This window comes from Arvicanthis niloticus, chromosome 29 (genome assembly GCF_011762505.2).
Source record: "Arvicanthis niloticus isolate mArvNil1 chromosome 29, mArvNil1.pat.X, whole genome shotgun sequence".
In the NCBI taxonomy this organism is placed as follows: Eukaryota; Metazoa; Chordata; class Mammalia; order Rodentia; family Muridae; genus Arvicanthis; species Arvicanthis niloticus.
In genome coordinates, this window is record NC_133437.1 from 21254301 (window position 1) to 21271845 (window position 17545).

The window sequence follows — 17545 nt, forward strand, 5'->3', positions numbered from 1 at the left end:
AATGCCCGTGCAAAGGGCCCTGGATCCCATAAGGGACGGGGTGACGGAAGGGGGAGGAGAGGACGGCGCAGGCTCTCTGGGGTCAGGTTAGTCTGTCACGTAGCAAAGGTCGGCGCAGGGCCGCGATGGTTCCTTATCTCAAGGCATAAAGTCTGGGCTGTGGGGCTTCTGCAAATTCCCTTTTCTCTGGCGCGCTCCTGGGTGGCAGTGGGGTCAGCGGGTGTCGGGGCTGGGGAAGGGGGAGGCCGGCGTCCCCAGGTTTGCCGAGCATCTCCTTCCCCTCCGGGAGGCCCGGAGGCCGCGCCCACCCGGGCGAAATTTCCCGAGGCCCACGCCGGGGCCCGAAGCCCGCAGGGCCGCGCACGCGGGATGCCGCGCAGGGCGACCTTAAAGGAGCCGGCTTGCTCAGCGCGAGGCCCCCGCGGCTCACGCGCGTCTATTCCCGGCTAAGCCAAGGTCACTCTTTAAGCCGGTCCGACCGAGCGGGCGGGCGGGCGTGCGTGCTGCGGGCGGCGGCGGGCGGCCAACGCGCACCTGCGGGCGGCCGCGGCCGCGAGGCGGGGCGGCTCCCGGCGAGGAGGAGCCGCTGCGCACGAGGCCGGCCGGCCGGCCGGCGGGGCGGGGGGATTCGCGGTGGGCGCGCCGCGGCGCCAGTGCGTCACGCCGGCGGAGGGACGGTGGGCTGCGGCCGAGCTGCGCGTGCTGGGGTCGGACGGGCGGCGGCGGCGGGGAGCGGCCGCTCAGTCATTCGCGCTCCGCCTTCGGGCCCCCGCGGCGCGACTAAGGTGAGTGCGCGGCGCGTGGCTCGGCGAGGCCGAGTCGCGGGGCGGCCGCCGGCTTCCTCCCGGTGGCGGCGACCCCAGGTACGCCGGCCTCCATTTTGTGTGCGGGAATGCGGCGCTCGCCCTCCCGGGGTCGCGGCCGCGGCTCCCGAGCCGCCCCCTCCCACGTCCCCAACCTGGAGCCCCGGCGTCCTCGGGATAGCGGGACCCGCGCGGCGTGGGGGTGGGGCGCGGGATCGGGATCGGGGGCGCAGCACCTCCCTCTCGGTTTGCTCGCCGCCTCGGACTAGGTATCTGTATGGAGCCTTCGCTCCTCTAGAATTCGGGTCACTGCCGTTTTGTTCCAGGGCTCTCAGCCGTCCATCACGCAGAGCTTGGAGAGAGAGGCCTGTGCCACCGGGGATGGGGAGGATGGAGCGAGTCCCGAGTGGCTTGTGGCTCCGGGGGTCTGGATCGTATTTTACTACGGTTATTGTGCCTGGGGAAGAATGACATTAAAAATAACAGGAGTCCCTTCTGGGAATTTACGCGGGTTATCTTGTCAAAAGTAGATGGCAACATAAACCACCTGATGCAGGTCCCCCCTTTCCCCTTCAGGCAGCCCTTTTGAAACCTAAATTAAAACGCTGCGTGAGGATTTTGTAGGGGATTCGGAGGGAATTGGGAGACACGCAGCCGAAAAGATCACCCAAAGGAAGAGTTTAAATGTAATTCTCTCAGAGCTGTTAATGTCTCATTCCAAGGTTCTTGAGCATATAGTAATTCTTGTTTAAATTTGTTTTGTTTAATGGGCTCCTTGAATGGAGTATAACCCTTGCCTTGGGTATTTTATCGTTGCATCGCAGCAACGGGGATTAACATCTGGATCGCTGGTTGTTGCATAATACATACATGTGAGCCCTGGAGGGAAATCTTCTAATGGACCTGGATTTGTTGTGCTTTAAATTTTATTTATGTATTTTAATAAAAGAATATTGTAGGACGTTTAGGCAATCTGTTCAAACCATGTCCTGTTCTATGAAATAATTACAAGAAGGATTATTAATAATAGCTACTATGAAACAGATTTGGCGCAAGTATTTATTTACTTACTTTTAATCGTGGCTTCTTTAGAATAAGGGACCTGGTGAAAGAAGGGTACCTAGGTGAGTTCACTAGTAATGACACTTCAGTAAAAATGATGGTAAAACGTGGCAGTCATGCATAGAAATCGAGCGGCTGTCGTAGTGGATTCATCTTTACAATTTCTGAGGCGAATCACTTTGGTGAACCTAGATACAAGTTAGGTGAGTCAGTCACCTGCCACACCAATGATCATAAATTAAACCTGTACCTGTGTGTTTTCTTGGTTCCAAGAGATTCCTTCCAAGTTATTTTGATACTTAAGAGTCCAAATAAGCTGTTAAGTTGTTTCCATCCTTTAGTAGACTTGAGTCCAGTGAACGACTTGACTCTGGTTTGGAGGGGGAAAAAAACAACTTAATGACTGAATACTTTTGAAAGTAAAGTTCTTCGCTACCCTTGTGAGTAAAGAAAGCTATTTATTTATTTATTTATTTGGTTTTTCGAGACAGGGTTTCTCTGTATTAGCCCTGGCTGTCCTGGAACTCTCTGTAGACCAGGCTGGCCTGGAACTCAGAAATCTGCCTGCCTCTGCCTCCCAAGTGCTGGGGTTAAAGGCATGCGCCACAGCTGCCCATCGGTAAGCTTTTACACATTAATTGTCTATAAACAAATGGTATCCTTTTCTGTGCCATCCCTGCAGAAATCCATGCTTCCTAGTAATGATGCTTGTTGGACAGTCAGAATCACAGAGGGGAAAGGCCCCTAAGATACTTAAGTCTTAGTCTCTGTTTAGGGGGTTCAAGTAATCAAAGACTGTCAGCCAGGGGACTACAGGTGACCAGTTTGGACCTATTAAAGGAAGATGAGGTCGTCTCTTTTAGCAACTTAAACTTGAAATCAAACAGACGCTTGCTTTTACATCGAGCTTGTTAGTCTGGGGGCCCAGCAGTCCCTAAACCTAGGACAGCTGTGTTTAATTGAGGAGTCTGGAAGTGATGGCCTGTGCTTTTTATCTTGAAGGTTGCTTAAGACTTTCAGTGATATGTTGTCAGTGGCAGAAATCAGAATGGAATGTTGCTCCGAAAGCTTTCAAGCCCGTGTGTGTACTGTCAAGTCAGCTGCCTAAAAATCAGAGTATTTATCTTTAAAAGGGGTTTACAGTGTAACGGAAGCAGGTATTCAGTCAGGTTGAAAAGTCAAAGACAGTTCGGCAAAAAGATTGTTGGGAAGGTAAGCGGTTCAGTGGACATTCCTGTTCCCTCACATTTCTGGGGGCGGGGCGGGGAGTGGGAGGGAGGGAGGAAGGGAGGGAGGGAGATAGATAGATAGATCAGGATTGTGTGATTATTTTGTTCAAGACAATGATCTTGTCACACACCATTAGGCTCTACTACCCTTTTTCTTTAACACTGAAGTTAAGTTCTACATTTGGTGGGCCTAATGTAGAAAGGTATTTTGTTTTTCAAAGACAGCATCATTGGGGTGTAATTAATGAAGAGAAAGGTGTGATAATTTGATGAAGGTCAGGGAAAAGTTGAGAACTTGCTAAAACATCAGAAAATAACCCAGGTTTTTAGCATGTGCCTAACCTGTTTTTTGGGGGTTAGAAAGATTTAGGTTAGAATGCTATTTTGTGCCTGGCAGTGGTGGTGCACGACTTTAATCCCTGCACTTGGGAGGCAGAGGCAGGTGGATTTCTGAGTTCGAGGCCAGCCTGGTCTACAGAGTGAGTTCCAGGACAGCCAGAGAAACCCTGTCTCAGAAAAAAGAAAAAAAAATGCTATTTTGCTTAGTTTTAAACTACAGCAAAGATAGCTTTCGTTTATTAAGCCATATTGGATATCTCTTTTATGTTGTAAGACATAAAGAAACTGGCCATTTCATTGAGAAGTCTGTAGTTTATTTTATTTTTTAAATTATTTATTTAATATATGTGAGTATGCTGTTGCTGTCTTCAGACACACCAGAAGAGGGCCTTGGATCCCATTACAAATGCTTGTGAGCCACCATGTGGTTGCTGGGAACTGAACTCGGGACCTCTGGAAGACCAGGCAGTGCTCTTAACTGCTGAGGCATCTTTTCAGCCCGAGAAGTCTGTAGTTTAATGAAACATTTTGAATTAAAACCTTAAAAGGTCCTTAAAATACAAGTATACATTTTTTGACAATGCAAATTAGGAACAAATCAATTTGGTAAACATTTCCACAGAGTGCCAAGTTGCATGTTATACTTTATTTGTAACTTTGGAAGTATAAAAATAGTTTAATTTGAAAAATTCACCATAGTAAGTATTTAAAATGAGTGAGCCAGATGCTTGTCTGGGGAAAAAATATAAATGTGCTGTAATTCAGAAATTTACTCTATGGATGAGACAGGCAGTTTAGTACTGTCCTTTAAGTAAATAAAACACAGTGAAGTGGGCCATACAGAAGGGGCCGTTAGTTCTGTATGAATGAGACCAGAGTGCTTTACAAAACAGTAGTGCGTCAGCTTGCTCTATGATTGTTCAAGTGTTTTTGGTGATGCAGGGTGTGGGGAGGCATGTTCTCAACTAGCATGTGCAAGGATCCCAGCAGATGGATGGTGCAGAGGTGAGGGTTCAGTTAGTGCCTTTGATCAGACTGACCCCTCTGGGCTCTTTGCATCCCCTCCCTCCATACCCCCTTCTACTACAGCATCTTTCTTTTTTGAGACGGGGGTCTCAAATGGGGGAAAGAATGAAAATTGGGAAAAAGTATTGCTCTGGATACCCAAGAGGAGAAAGATTTTAAGTGGCGGGTGGTCAGTTGGGTCTGGCCCATAACAGCACCAAGAGGAGTAAGAATGAAAACAATGGATTACGTTGGGTTTTGCAATGTTTTTGGTAGCTGGAAGAGTCAAAATATTAATGGATTGATAAAGTCAGAGGGAAAGCCAGTAAGTGACTTTTTGTTGCATGTAAATATATACAAAAGTACATCATTTTATAATGAACTGTACTAATAAGGAATTCTACATACCAGGTAACACACGCACGCACACACACACACACACACACACACACACACATACACATACACATCCACACACACACACACAAAATAGTGTTAAACGTAGTTTGGTTTCAGGATTGCTGATGAGCTTATGCTCACACCACACAGTATGTTTTTCTCAATATGGTTTCACAATGACAGCAGTGAGGCCTAAGTTTGAATTTGTCGCTGGGCGGTGGTGGCGCATGCCTTTAATCCCAGCACTTGGGAGGCAGAGGCAGGCAGATTTCTGAGTTTGAGGCCAGCCTGGTCTACAGAGTGAGTTCCAGGACAGCCAGGGCTATACAGAGAAACCCTGTCTCAAAAAAAAAAAAAAAAAAAAAAAAAAAAGTTTGAACTTGTCTGCTTTCCTAATGTTTGTAAAGTTGCTCATGTCTCCAGGCCTGGGTTTCCTCGGCTGTGAAAGTGTAGTTGGTTAGTCACTTTTTACTGAGATAACTCAAAGGGAAGGATCTGTGTTGGCCTGTCTCACAGGATCCTGCCGGTCATGGTGAGGGCAGCGGTCATGGTGAGGGCAGCATAATGCAGGGGCTGGGGGCTAGAGCTGGTAATTGGTTCTCTTATCTTGGCAGGTCAGGAAGTAGAGCTGTAGACTGGCAGCTGCTCCTCAGCTAGGTCCCACAACCTTGCAAAACAGGGCCACCAGCTGGGGACCGGATGTCAGGCCTGTGAGGGGCATGTCAGGTCCAAGCCATAAAAATAATGACAATGCCCAGCTGAAAAAACCCTGCTGGCAGAATTACATGTGCTGGCATACCTAAAGGAGACTTGCCAGTTATCTGACAGTAGGGTAATCCTGAGGGTCTAGTCCTCCCTGCTGTTATGTCTTCTCCACATGCACCTCCCACAGCACATTTGCTTGAGGAATACTAAAGCAGTAATTTCCTTTTGTTTTCCAAAAATGATTTATTTTTATTTTATGTGCATTGATGCGAATGTCTGTGAGGGTGTCAGATCCCCTTGAACTGGAGTTTCAGAAAGTTGTGAGCTGCCATGTGGTTCTGGAGGAGTAGCCAGCGCTCTTAATCACTGAGCCATGCTTTAGCCTTTTCCTTTCTTATTTTAAAAATTGTGTTTTATCTGTCCTGGGTCATTCAAGCTTTTGGTTTTCCTGAAGTAAAGTATAAACATCATGTGTTAACAGATTTCTGATTTAAAAAAAAAAAAAAAAAAACCTTCTCTTTTCATTAGTATGCCTATTCATGTTGAGGAAATATGAGTTTTGTAAAATTGAAAATAAGTCATAGTAGTCCCGAAGTGTCTGTATTTTTGTTTTAGATTAGCCCTGATTTTGTGTTTTGTATTTTGTTTTTAAATAAAAATGTTGATTAACTGACATACAGGTTTCATTTATGATACTTTCAGACATGTATTCTATGTACTTTGGTCAGACTCATTCTTCCTCGCCTCCTTGCATCCCCCCATCCTGCTGGTCCCCCATGGTTCCCCTCTACTTGTTTGCCTTTCCTTTTTGAGACAGGGTCTCACAATGTAACTAGCTTGGAACACTCCATTTAGACCAGGTTGGCCTCAAACACAAAGATCTAGTTAGTGCCTCTGCCTTCCCAGTGCTGGGATTCAAAGCATGTGCCCCCATGTCCTCATGCCGAGTTTAAATAAAGATTCCATGTGTGGAGGAAGCACCGTGTTTATCTTTTGAGCCTGTCTCTGTTACTGTCATCCCATCCAGTCCCTGCAAATGATGGAAGTTCATTCTTCTTTATGGTGGAATAAGTACCTCATTGTGCATATAGACCACATAGTCTTTACCCATTCATTTGTCAGTAGGTAGCGAGGCTGATTCTGTAAATAGGCTATTTTAAAGGCTATAATACTTATGGGTGTGTAGGTCTCTCTATGGAATGTTGACTTGGATTCCAGTGGGTGTCTACTGGAGTTACTGGTATGGCAGGATGGTGTGAGAGTTTGTTTTAGTTTTTTTTTTTCCCCCCCCTTCAGGAGTTCCCAAGCTGATTTCCAGGATGGTGGCAGCAGTGTGCCCCCTGTACACTCCCACCAGCATTTGTCAGTGACTTTTTGACTAGCATGGACTCCCAGTGTGCCTTTGTTTTGCATTTCCTTTATTGGTTTTGTTTCTACTACTTAGGCTCACAAGTGGAAAACAGCTAAATGCTAGGCTCATACTGTAATTCCAGCTTTTAGGAAGCTGAAGCAGGAGGATGGCTGTGAGATTGAGGCTAGCCTTGACTTCACAGTGAGTTTGGGTTGCAGAGTTGAGATCCTTTCTTGGGGGGAAAAAAAAAAAACAGGAAAGATAGCTAATGTCACCAAACAGCATTGATATTTTAGATGTCCTGATGCTTGGCTTTGTATATGAAGAATATTTGCTGTTGATTTCAAACCATGAAAGTAGAGTTAAAGCCAGTCTGTATATGCTTTGTTTGGACATCTCTATGGTTAGGAGCATGTACTGTTCTTGCGGGTCTCTATTACCACTTCCAATGGCTCATAGCAGCCTGCAACACCAGCACAGGGGGTCCAGTGTGTGCGTGCAGAAACACCCACCTCTTCACCCCAATGCTACACAACTAAAACCAACAAATTTTTAAAAATTTTTATCTGGAAAATACTTTCTCTGTATCTTTATTCTATAAAATTGGCAGGAGGGGTGTATACAAAAGCATAGTGTAGTCAATAAAACAATCATTGATATGGATTTACAGTCTTGTGTTCAATAGTTTATGTTAACTTGACACAAACTAAAGTCATGTGAGAGGAGAGAACCTCAATAAAGAAAAGACCTGGCTGTGGGGAAACCTATAGGGCATTTCCTCAGGGATCAATGGGGAGGAGGCACCGCCTTGTGGGGGTTACCATTCCTGCTCTGGTCCTCTGGGGATCTATATGAAAACAAGTTGAGTAAGCAGAGAGAGCAAGCCAGTAAGTAGCACTCCTTCAGGCTTCTGCATCTGCTCCTGCCTTCAGATCCTCTCTCCCTGAGTTCCTGTCCCCACTTTCTTCAGTAATGAACTATGGATGTGGAAACAAGCCAGATAAACCCAAGTTATCTTCAAGTTGCCTTTTCCTTCCCAGAAAGCACCTCCAGTGGTGCTTCATTACATCGGTAGAAACTAACTAGGACAGAAGTTGGTACCAGGGTAGTGAGGTGTTGCTGTGACAAACCTGACCATGTGTTTTTGGGAGGATTGTGGAAAGACTTTGGAACTTTGGGCCAAAAAAAGCCATTGAGTGTTCAAAACATGGTGAGCTGCTTGCTCTGTGGGAGCTTGGAAGATGCGAGCGAGCGGTGAGAGCAGTGCAGAGAATGGAGGCCTGGCTTGGGAAGTTTCAGAGGGAAACTTTTATGGCATGATTAACAAGAGACCAGAACTGCTCAAGTAAAGCCTTTGCCTTACTTTGGCAGTGAATGCTGGTCAGCTAGGGTTGAAAAATCAGCTGAGATTAAGAGGAAACCAGCATCATTGAGCTGATGTCTTCTGGGAAGTGTTCCCCCCAGGATCATCTGTGCTCCAGGGGAGACTAAGTTGTACCTTGTGCTGGCGGCAGAATTGCTAGTGTAAGAGTCACCCACATACTACTGGTTTTGAAGTCATTAAGGGGTTGTGGAGAACAAACAGCACTGTTGCTCTTACAGAGGACCTGGTTTCAGCTTTTAGCACCCACGTGGCGGCTCACAACCACCTGTGACTTCAATTCCAGGAATGCCAGCTCCTGATTTCTTCAGGCACAAGCATGCATGTGACACACACACACACACATATGCTGGCAACCCCCACCCCTCACACACACAACTATGTGTGGTTCATATTTAATACAGTATTACATAGCTCTCAGAGTTCCATTTTTCTCTTTTCTTTGGCAGTGGGTGACTTAAAGATTATAATGTAATTTTAGCAAATCTGATTTTTCCCCCTTAGCTTTATTTACTAAGGAAGTAATTGGTAAGCATTTTATTTTGTCAGTTTTTAACTTATGCTTTAAAATATATAGCCTTATTATTTTACTTTATTTTAGAGGTGGGGTGGACTTATCTAGCCCAGTGTTACATAGCAGTTTCCTCCAGGATAGAAACAGTCTGTCCTTTAGGGAAGCTCATTCAGATAAGAAGTAAGCAACTCAAAGTAGCCTCAAGAAGGTCCTGAAACCTATGGGATTCACCAGTTCTCACTTTCCACAAATATATATAAACAGAAAAAAGACTGCCGTCCCTTTTAGACAAGCCAAGCTGCAGAGAAAACTGTTGAGACAAACCTCTCTGCTTGTAAGGAGCAGCCCCAAAAGAAGCAGGGACCGGCCAAGCAGCCTGAAAGTCACCCAGACTAGCTACCTGCCTAGAATAAACAGACCATCTGAGATCTTTGGAAGAGGTTTGCACCAATGGAGAAAGGAATTCTCCAACCTGGTGAGCTGCCTGTACTCTGTGCAGTAGGCCCCAGGTTCCTGGCTTTGGTGAGCTGTCTGTCACCATGCTACAGGGCACTTCGGTGATGCAGCTGTCTTTGAGTCATTCATGCTCCTGTAACTAACCCCAGTAAAACTCATGTGTTCACTGAGTTGGACTTTTGCAGTATACATACTCTGATCTGTAGTGGGTTCCCTATCTTGGGTGAGTAGGGGTGTGTGTGTTGTTTTGTTTTGTTATGTTTGTATGTCACACAATACCCAGGTTAGTCTCCAACTTAGCCATGTAACCAGGGATGACTTGGAACATCTGACTCCCCTGTTTGTACTATTCATACATGCTGAGGTTTTAGATGTGCGCCACTGGATGTACTTAAGCAGTGCTAAAGATTTCATCCTAAGCTCTGTATGTGCTGTCAGCTGAGTTAGAACCTCTGGCTAAGGTGTTTCTTCTTTTCTTAATTGTGTTGTAACCATTTAAAAATTCTGAATGCAGTGTACAAAACAGAAAGCCTAGGAAACTACGGTGCAAGGTTTAAAAAAATTAACTTATTAGGAATGCTTAAGCAATGTGGTTATTATGGTCTTTAGTAATTATATCACATATATGTACATTGTGGTCTGTGTTGGCCTTTTGTTTTGACCTAGGAACCTGGTGAGCAAGTTGAAGTCTTCTGTAGACTGCTTGCCTGGCTCCACTAGCTCCAGCTGTGGGAACTTGATGGGTTTGCTTATCCTGCAGGTCTAAGACTCTTTTGGAGCATGTACACTGAAGTGCCTGCCTCTGGGTCATTTGAAAAACACATGTGGTAATATGTTTAGGGTGTTTAGCACAATGCCTGGTACAGTGTAAGTGCCGAGTGCATTTTGAGCTTAAAAATAATTATAAATGAACATTTGAGGACATGATCCAGACTTCTTTTTTCCCAATTCCTATTTCCCAGCAAGCTCTAATGTTTTGAAGGAAAGTAAGGAAGTACAGACAAGTTACTAATTAGAACTGAAATCAGAAATCATTTGATTGGTCCTTAGTTTTTAATGTGTATGAAAAGATGGGTTCTGCTTTTCTGAACTTCGAGCTTGGTAGGATAAATGAATGAGGAAAAATGAATCCTGTTGCTATTTATTTACAAATCATTACAAGAACCCGTATCTGCAAAGTCAACCTGTCTCGGGTCTACAGTTTGAAACTCCTAACTGCTGCTACATTGATCATGCCCAGACCTTTTCTTATTATTCCCTAAGCAATACAGGTTTAACAACCATTTATACAGCACTTACATTTTCAGTGTTATAAGTAACCCAGAGATGACTTAAACTCTACAGGAAGAGATGATAGATAACCTCCAGATGCTGTGGAGGTTTCTCATACACGAAACTTGAATCTCTAGCTCTTTAGGGTGGGAATGAGTCCTGAAAGCAGTCTACCATAGATCCCGAAGGGAACTGTCTATGCACAAGATACTGACAGTATCCTTTCATCTTGTGTCTCTTGAGTTCTTCTAGTGAATCTACCCTGTATACAGTTTCTGGGTAAACTGTCTTAAAATACAGTTTTGAATGCTTTCCCTGCTCAGAGTTGCTTAATGGCTTTCTGCTAATGTGTCAATTAAGGTTAAGGATTCTGTAATATAGTGTGTGGTGGTTTGAATAGGAATGGCCCCAGTAGGCTCCTATGTTTGAATGCTTGGTCATTAGGGAGTGGCACTACTTGAGAGGGATTAGGTGTGGGCTTGTTGGAGGAAGTGTGTAGAGGGTGGTTCTGATGCTCCAGTTGGTAATCTGCCTGTGAATGAATGCTGAAGGTTCTGTTGCCCAATTGGTTTCTTGATCGATTAATAAAGATGCTAGCAGCTAATGGCTGGACAGAAGAGGTGGGACTCCTAGGATCCTGCAGACAGGCTAGCGGATGCAGGAGGAGTAAAGAGGATTTATCATGCTTCAGAGGGGGAGAGAGCCAGCTATGTCTGACCTGTTTACTTTCTGCATTTTTGCGCTCAGTTGTCTTTATGTCCCTTAGCTGCCTTGGTAAATCCAAGTACTCGCCTTTTTCTCTGCTTCCTGGCTTCTGTCTGGGACTCTCCTTGGTGCTCTCATTTAAAGACTTTTTTTTTTCCCTCCAGGGATCATTTCTTAGTCCTTTACATATTTTCATTGCTTAGATATGTTTTGAAGTTACACAGGAAACTGTTTTTGCTTCCTATGAACCTGCTGTAAGGTGAGAAATGAGCGAATATTTTTTTCTTAGGTAAACAAGCCCTTGTGTGTTTGCAAGGGGGCAGTAAGAGCAGATGTGTATGCAGGGCTGTTGTAGCGGTAGTAGGTTATCTGCTCTAAACTCCCAGTGGGTGTGTATGCATGCTTTTTACTACCATCCCAATGTTCTGGATTCCCAAAAGAAAGACATACATACACAGCCTTATATTTTAAATACCTTAAACAGCTCAATGGCTAGGCTACTTTCTAACTCCATGTGGCTAACACACACTCCCCTGTGGCATTCCCGAGTTACTACTTATTAAATCTATATTTTATCTTTGCTGCCCTGGACCCTCCTGGGGCCGCTTTCCCCCTGCACCTACATGTTGGGTGTCTCTCCCTCCTACACCTTTCCAGCTTGGTCCATCTCCTATGCCCTCATCATGGCGGACTCCCCCCTTCTTCCTTCCTTGGTCCCTTCCCAGGATTCCAAAAAGTTCTGCCTCTGTCTCTCTGTCCAGCCATTGGCCACCAGTAACTTTATTGACCAGTCAAAAACCAATTGGGGACAGGCTTCCTTTATTCCTATGTGTGGGCCACTGCAAACAGGTTTTTGGGTAACATAATCAGCATAAGAACATACGCCACTGCATACTGTGACTCCAAAATGAAGACTGCAGAGGTCAGGACCGGGGAGGGATTGATTGCCCAGGCTGTGGTTCAGAGACTGGTGTGTTTCAAGTGTCTGTAGGAGTGGGAGTCCTTGGTTGTGCTCCTTAGATGTTGTATAAACTTTGTATCACGGTGGCAGAATGAGTTAATCAGCTTAAAAGGTTCATAGTTGAAAGGTTTTCAGTTTGTGGTTGTTTAACTGTTGTCTTTGGGCGTGTGGCAAGGCAGTGCATCATTGGTAGAGCAAAGCTGCCTGCCTTTGCCAATTGGGGCAAAGAAAGAAAGGGAGCTGGGCTCCCACTGTTTCATTCCAGGCATCCATGCTTCTAGTGATGTAACTTCCTCCCACTAGGACTACCTCTTAAAGGTTCCACAAGTTCCCAGTGGTGCCGCAGGCTACTTACCAAGCCTTTAACCCCTAAGGCCTTTGGAGAACACTTCCCAGCCTAGCCATTTGGCACAAACATTAGGGAGTAGGATTGGGGGTTGGTGGTGATTGTAGTAGTCCATAAATAGGCCAAAATGAAGCACTGTTTTATTTCTGTTTCTCTTGTGAACTAGCTGAGTTCCTTTACATTTAAATCAATCTTCGTGGTTCCAGATGAGACAAACATCTGTGGTATCTTATGTTAAAGATAGTGGCATCACTAAGAGTATTGTTTGCATTCCTGTATTACAGAACTAGTCTTGGAGGCTGTGCTGAGCCCCTGGCAACTTTAATAAATCCCCCCAAAAGTCATACGTAATTATATGGTAAAGAAACCAGGTATAATAACAAAGTCTGAGATTTAATATTGAAATGGACACTGTCTTATGGGATCCCTTTAAGTACTTTCTCTGTACTTTGTTCATTGCTTCTGTGAGATTGTAAGCAGTGCTTGGTAATCTGGTCATGGAACACTGGAGTTGCCGTTGTCCTAGAGGCAAATACGATAGGCACTTAATGGTACAGCATGTGTTTAAGTGGAAGCTTCTGCAGTTCATTTCTTTCTGTTTTTAAGGTCATTTATTAGGTTATTGTTAATCTTTGAACTGCACCAGCAGTGTAAGAAGCCTTCTTTGTATCTTGTTATAGTGCAGGATGAGTAAGGAGCCATCATCAGCCACTCCTGGGGGCGGTCACTTAGTGCTTGCGTTCTGACTGTTCAGCACCTTTCGGACATCTGTTAGTCTTATTTCAGCAATACCAGCCCTGCTTGCTTCTACCCCCAGGTTCATACTCTGCCTTCTTTAGAGGTAGAATGGAGACAGCCTGTTACCCATACATTCAAGAGAGGCTGAGCCACAGAGAGAGCCTGTCGAGGAAGGAGGCTCTGAACTCAGCCTGTGGTCTTGTGTGTTCTACCTTAGCATCCTTTTCATCAGGATTCAATACTGTTAACAATACAATGTGTATTCTCAGACTTTCCTGTATACATTTATACTGATACTATTGATAATTTTTAAAATACACATGAGGTAGGCTTTTAAAAAGAAATTTGGCCGGGCAGTGGTGGCGCATGCCTTTGATCCCAGCACTTGGGAGGCAGAGGCAGGCGGATTTCTGAGTTCAAGGCTATCCTGGTCTACAGAGTGAGTTCCAGGACAGCCAGGGCTACACAGAGAAACCCTCTCTCTCAAAAAAAAAAAAAAAAACCAAAAAAAACCAAAACAAACAAACAAAAAAAAAAGAAATTTGACAGGTTTTGGTGTTATTTTTTTCTGTATTAAAAATTCTGTTCACGTTCTTTGCCAGTGTCTATGCATTTTAGCTTTAAAAACACTTCGTATTAGTCGATTGGTTCTTGTAGATTATGGGCATATTGATTATAATTTACCTGTGACTTTTCTGTTTTTAGATATAAACTCTGTTTTGAGTTAGAGTGTTAGTGTTGCCCAGGCTGGCCTCAAGGTCTTGAACTCAAGGGACCCTCAAGCTTCACCCTCCCTAGCAGCTGGCCACAGGCAGCCACACCAAGCCCGGGACACTTCTGTCATGCTCAGCAGCTACTCACAGCTTATTTCTGCCCCAGGAGAGCCTTTTCCTCTTCATGCTCCAGAGCTTCAGTATTTGCCTAAGGTCACACAACTGAATTCTGTCAGTTTGGCTCCAGGGCACATGGCGTTAGCCAGTGTAGACCCCATAGCATACAAAATGCCAGTTCTTTCATGTTTAAATGATTTTTTTCTTAAGCTCCAAGAATTTTCCTGGACATGAAGAGAGAATTAAACCTTTAGTTACAACATTTCTAAAAATACTTTTGAGAAATGGTTTGCTGCTGTCATTGGAAGAGCAAAAATTGACTGGAGTCATCACCTGTTGCTCACTAGCTGTCTGCCCTTGAAAAGGAAGCTGTGCTTTTAGTTTATCTGTCAAATGAATGTAAGATCTGTACTGTAGGGTTTGCAGTACAAATATTGGAGGCAGCAGGTATAAATCTTTTTTTTTTTTTTTTTGGTTTTTCAAGACAGGGTTTCTCTGTATAGCCTTTGGCTGTCGTGGAACTAGACCAGGCTGGCCTCGAACTCAGAAATCCGCCTGCCTCTGCCTCCCAAGGGCTGGGATTAAAGGCGTGCGCCACCACCACCCGGCATAAATCTTATTTAAGATCTTAACCATCCACCTACAAACCTAGAGGCCGTCCTTACCAACTGTAAGCAAATCTTTCACAGGGAGTAGAGAGGGCTGCTGTGCATGGCCGAGGACCACAGAGATTTGGGTAGTAGTAGCTTTTTCAGTTATTTCATTATTGGCACACTCAACTTCTTGGTTCTCAGAGGAAAGTGAGTGGATGCATTTAGGGCATCTAGGACTTAGGGCCTGTGGAGGACTTGGGGAGAAGAAAAAGGTAAGGCAAAGAGATGGGTTGAGGTGATGTAGTACAGGGCTTGTGTGGGTTAGGGAAAGAAATTAGGGGAAAAGAGGGAGTAAAGAATTTCATGGTTAGAAACTGTCTTTCTGTGTGAAGTTGAGAGAGCATTACTGATTGGTGACTAGAAACCTAAGGTGTCCTTGAAGAAGAAATCATGTGAGTCAGGACAGTGTCATGACCTGGATGAATTGAGATACTTGTTTCTCTGAGAATTCTTTCACCTCAGATATGTTTGTACTTTGATTTGGGGTCTGCTTCTCAGAAGCCCCCAGTCAGTAGCAGAAGCCCGTGGAAATCATGTAATAATTCTGGAATGAATTTAGAAATATGTTACTCTATTTTTATGGTACAGTTGAATGGCAGTCATCAGTAATAAGTAGAGGGAAGATTACACTGATAGATCTTTTTTTCCTACTCTGCCTTTTCATGTTGCTTAAGAACCTTGATTCTGTCATGTAGCTTTATAAATGTAGGAGAAGGCAGCCATGGTGGCTCACACCTTTAATCCCAGCACTCCAGAGGCAGAGGCAGAGGCAGGTGGATCTCTGAGTTTGAGTAAAGCCTGGACTATAAAATCGAATCCAGACCAACTAGGGCTATACAGAGAAAACCCTGTCTCAGAAAAATGAATGAATGAATGAATGAATGAATGAAAGAAAGAAAGAAAAGAAAGGAAGGAAGGAAGGAAGGAAGGAAGGGAGAGAGAAAGAAAGAGAGAAAGAAAGAATCTAAAGGAGGGGTGAAATTATTGAGAGGTAGAGGCAGAGTGTCTGGGGCTGATCTTGGAATTATTCTGTGAGAGGTTTGCTTATGTTTCTGTACAGCTTGGCCAGGATTCCTGAGCATAGCATTTAATTTATGAATTAATTTGGATAACATTTACACTTCACTGTCCATTCTGCATCTGGATTTTGATGAGCTAGTTGGCTCCCAGCTCCATTGAGCTTTCTCAGTCATGTTGAATCTGTTTAGGCCTTACATGGGCAGAGCCCAAAGTACTTGACAAAATTTGACCTGACAGCTTTACAGTTACATAACAGAACAGAAGCTTAAAAACAGGAGGGATTTATCACAGCCCCCCCCCCCCAACCTCTCATCTTCTCTCACTTTTGTAAAGTGGGGCAGAGCCATTGTAATGCCAGTAGTTTATGTAGTCCTAAGTCATCCACTAAGTTTTTCTAGTTCTAAGAATTTAGAGGTTTAGAATGTCTTTAGGATTAGCCTTTCCAGTCGCATGAATTACTAATGCCATTGCAGAAGCCTAAAGACGGTAGGTAAGTCACTTGTGTATGTAGGGCTGACCCAGGGTCAGAGCTTCTCTGATGCTCTTTCTAATGTAGTGTGTGCATAGAATATTAAAGTATGAAGTGGTTACAACAACTTAACAAAGCATTTAACTGAAAAATACTGATGTATGAATTTGCATATTGGATAATAATTATAATGGAAGGCATATTTTGTTGCCTGCGTCCTTATTTTTTATGCTTCACTAGTGGTGTGGTACTGGTCAAGTTTCTTAAATTGGGACTCTCTTCACTCTTAAAATGATGTGAATCTGTACCTTCGAGATTTAGGAGATACTTTGAAATGATGCTCATGTGAGCATTCAAATCACGACAGCTACAGATGTGTTAGACGTAAGACTGTCTTTAACATGGGAGACAATCTCAGGGTTTCCAAGTTTAGTATTGAGAGTGGCAATAAGAAAAGTAGTGGAGGTGAGGAGAGACGTGGGAACACAGGCGCTGTGAAAGGTGGGCTGTATCTGCATGCTTAGGCGTACAGTTAAAGAGTTCGTGTTTCACATTAAAACCAATGATGGGTTTAATTGTTATTAGGTCTTTGGAAGTAGAGAAGTATTTTAATTTTTTTCGTATTAAGACTTGTGATGGATTTTGTTGTTGTAAAACTGTTCATAAGTTGTTTCTAGTATTTTTTTTTTTTCCTGGTGCTTTTGTGCTTGTGAGTTTGAAAACATCTAAATTGCCAAACTTGAGAAACAGGATTGTTTTCTATGTTAATAAAATTTTGTATACAGGTAAAGGAATAACATTTGACAATAAAATCATATCCTGAAGTTATGTTTCCACTTAAAAGTTTTACCCTGAAAATGTTTAAGAGTGAAGGAGAATGAATTTTCATAGGTTAGTCCAATTCCATCCATCTGCCTCTGACCAAAGGAGAGTCACAGTGCACAACCCATAAAATACAGCACTTGGTTGTCTCCCAGTCCTCCCCGCCCTCCCTTTCACTGCCGCGCTGTCACCTTCCTCCCACATGGCCAGCCCAGGACCTCTCACTTGGTTTTCTCTGCAGTGTAAGGTATTTCTCTAGTTTATTTTTTTACATTTTAAGTTTATGACACACAGAAAGATTGCCTAAGTTGACAATTAAGTTGTATTACTGTAGAGCTAATATTTTATTATGTATATATGATTCCTTCTACCCAAGATTCTGGTTGATAGCTCTGAAAATCATAGGATTTATTTTCTCTTCAAAATTGTCTAGGAATCCCGCAATATTACTTTCAAATAGTTTTACAAACTTTTCTTGCTTTCTC

The 17545-nt window shown here is 44.1% G+C and overlaps 1 protein-coding gene across 3 annotated transcripts in view; it reads left to right on the top strand.

The window, feature by feature from the left end:
- Positions 1-625: 625 nt before the first annotated feature.
- Positions 626-17545, top strand: part of Fam169a (family with sequence similarity 169 member A) — a 56473-nt gene continuing 39553 nt past the window's right edge. Inside the window, exon 1 of one of the 3 annotated variants that reach the window (XM_076927238.1) lies at positions 626-785. The gene's annotated coding sequence lies outside the window, so the exon portion shown is untranslated. Of the gene's footprint in view, positions 786-16187; positions 16260-17545 lie in introns of those variants that run through there. The other 2 variants (XM_076927236.1, XM_076927237.1) reach the window with 2 other exon arrangements.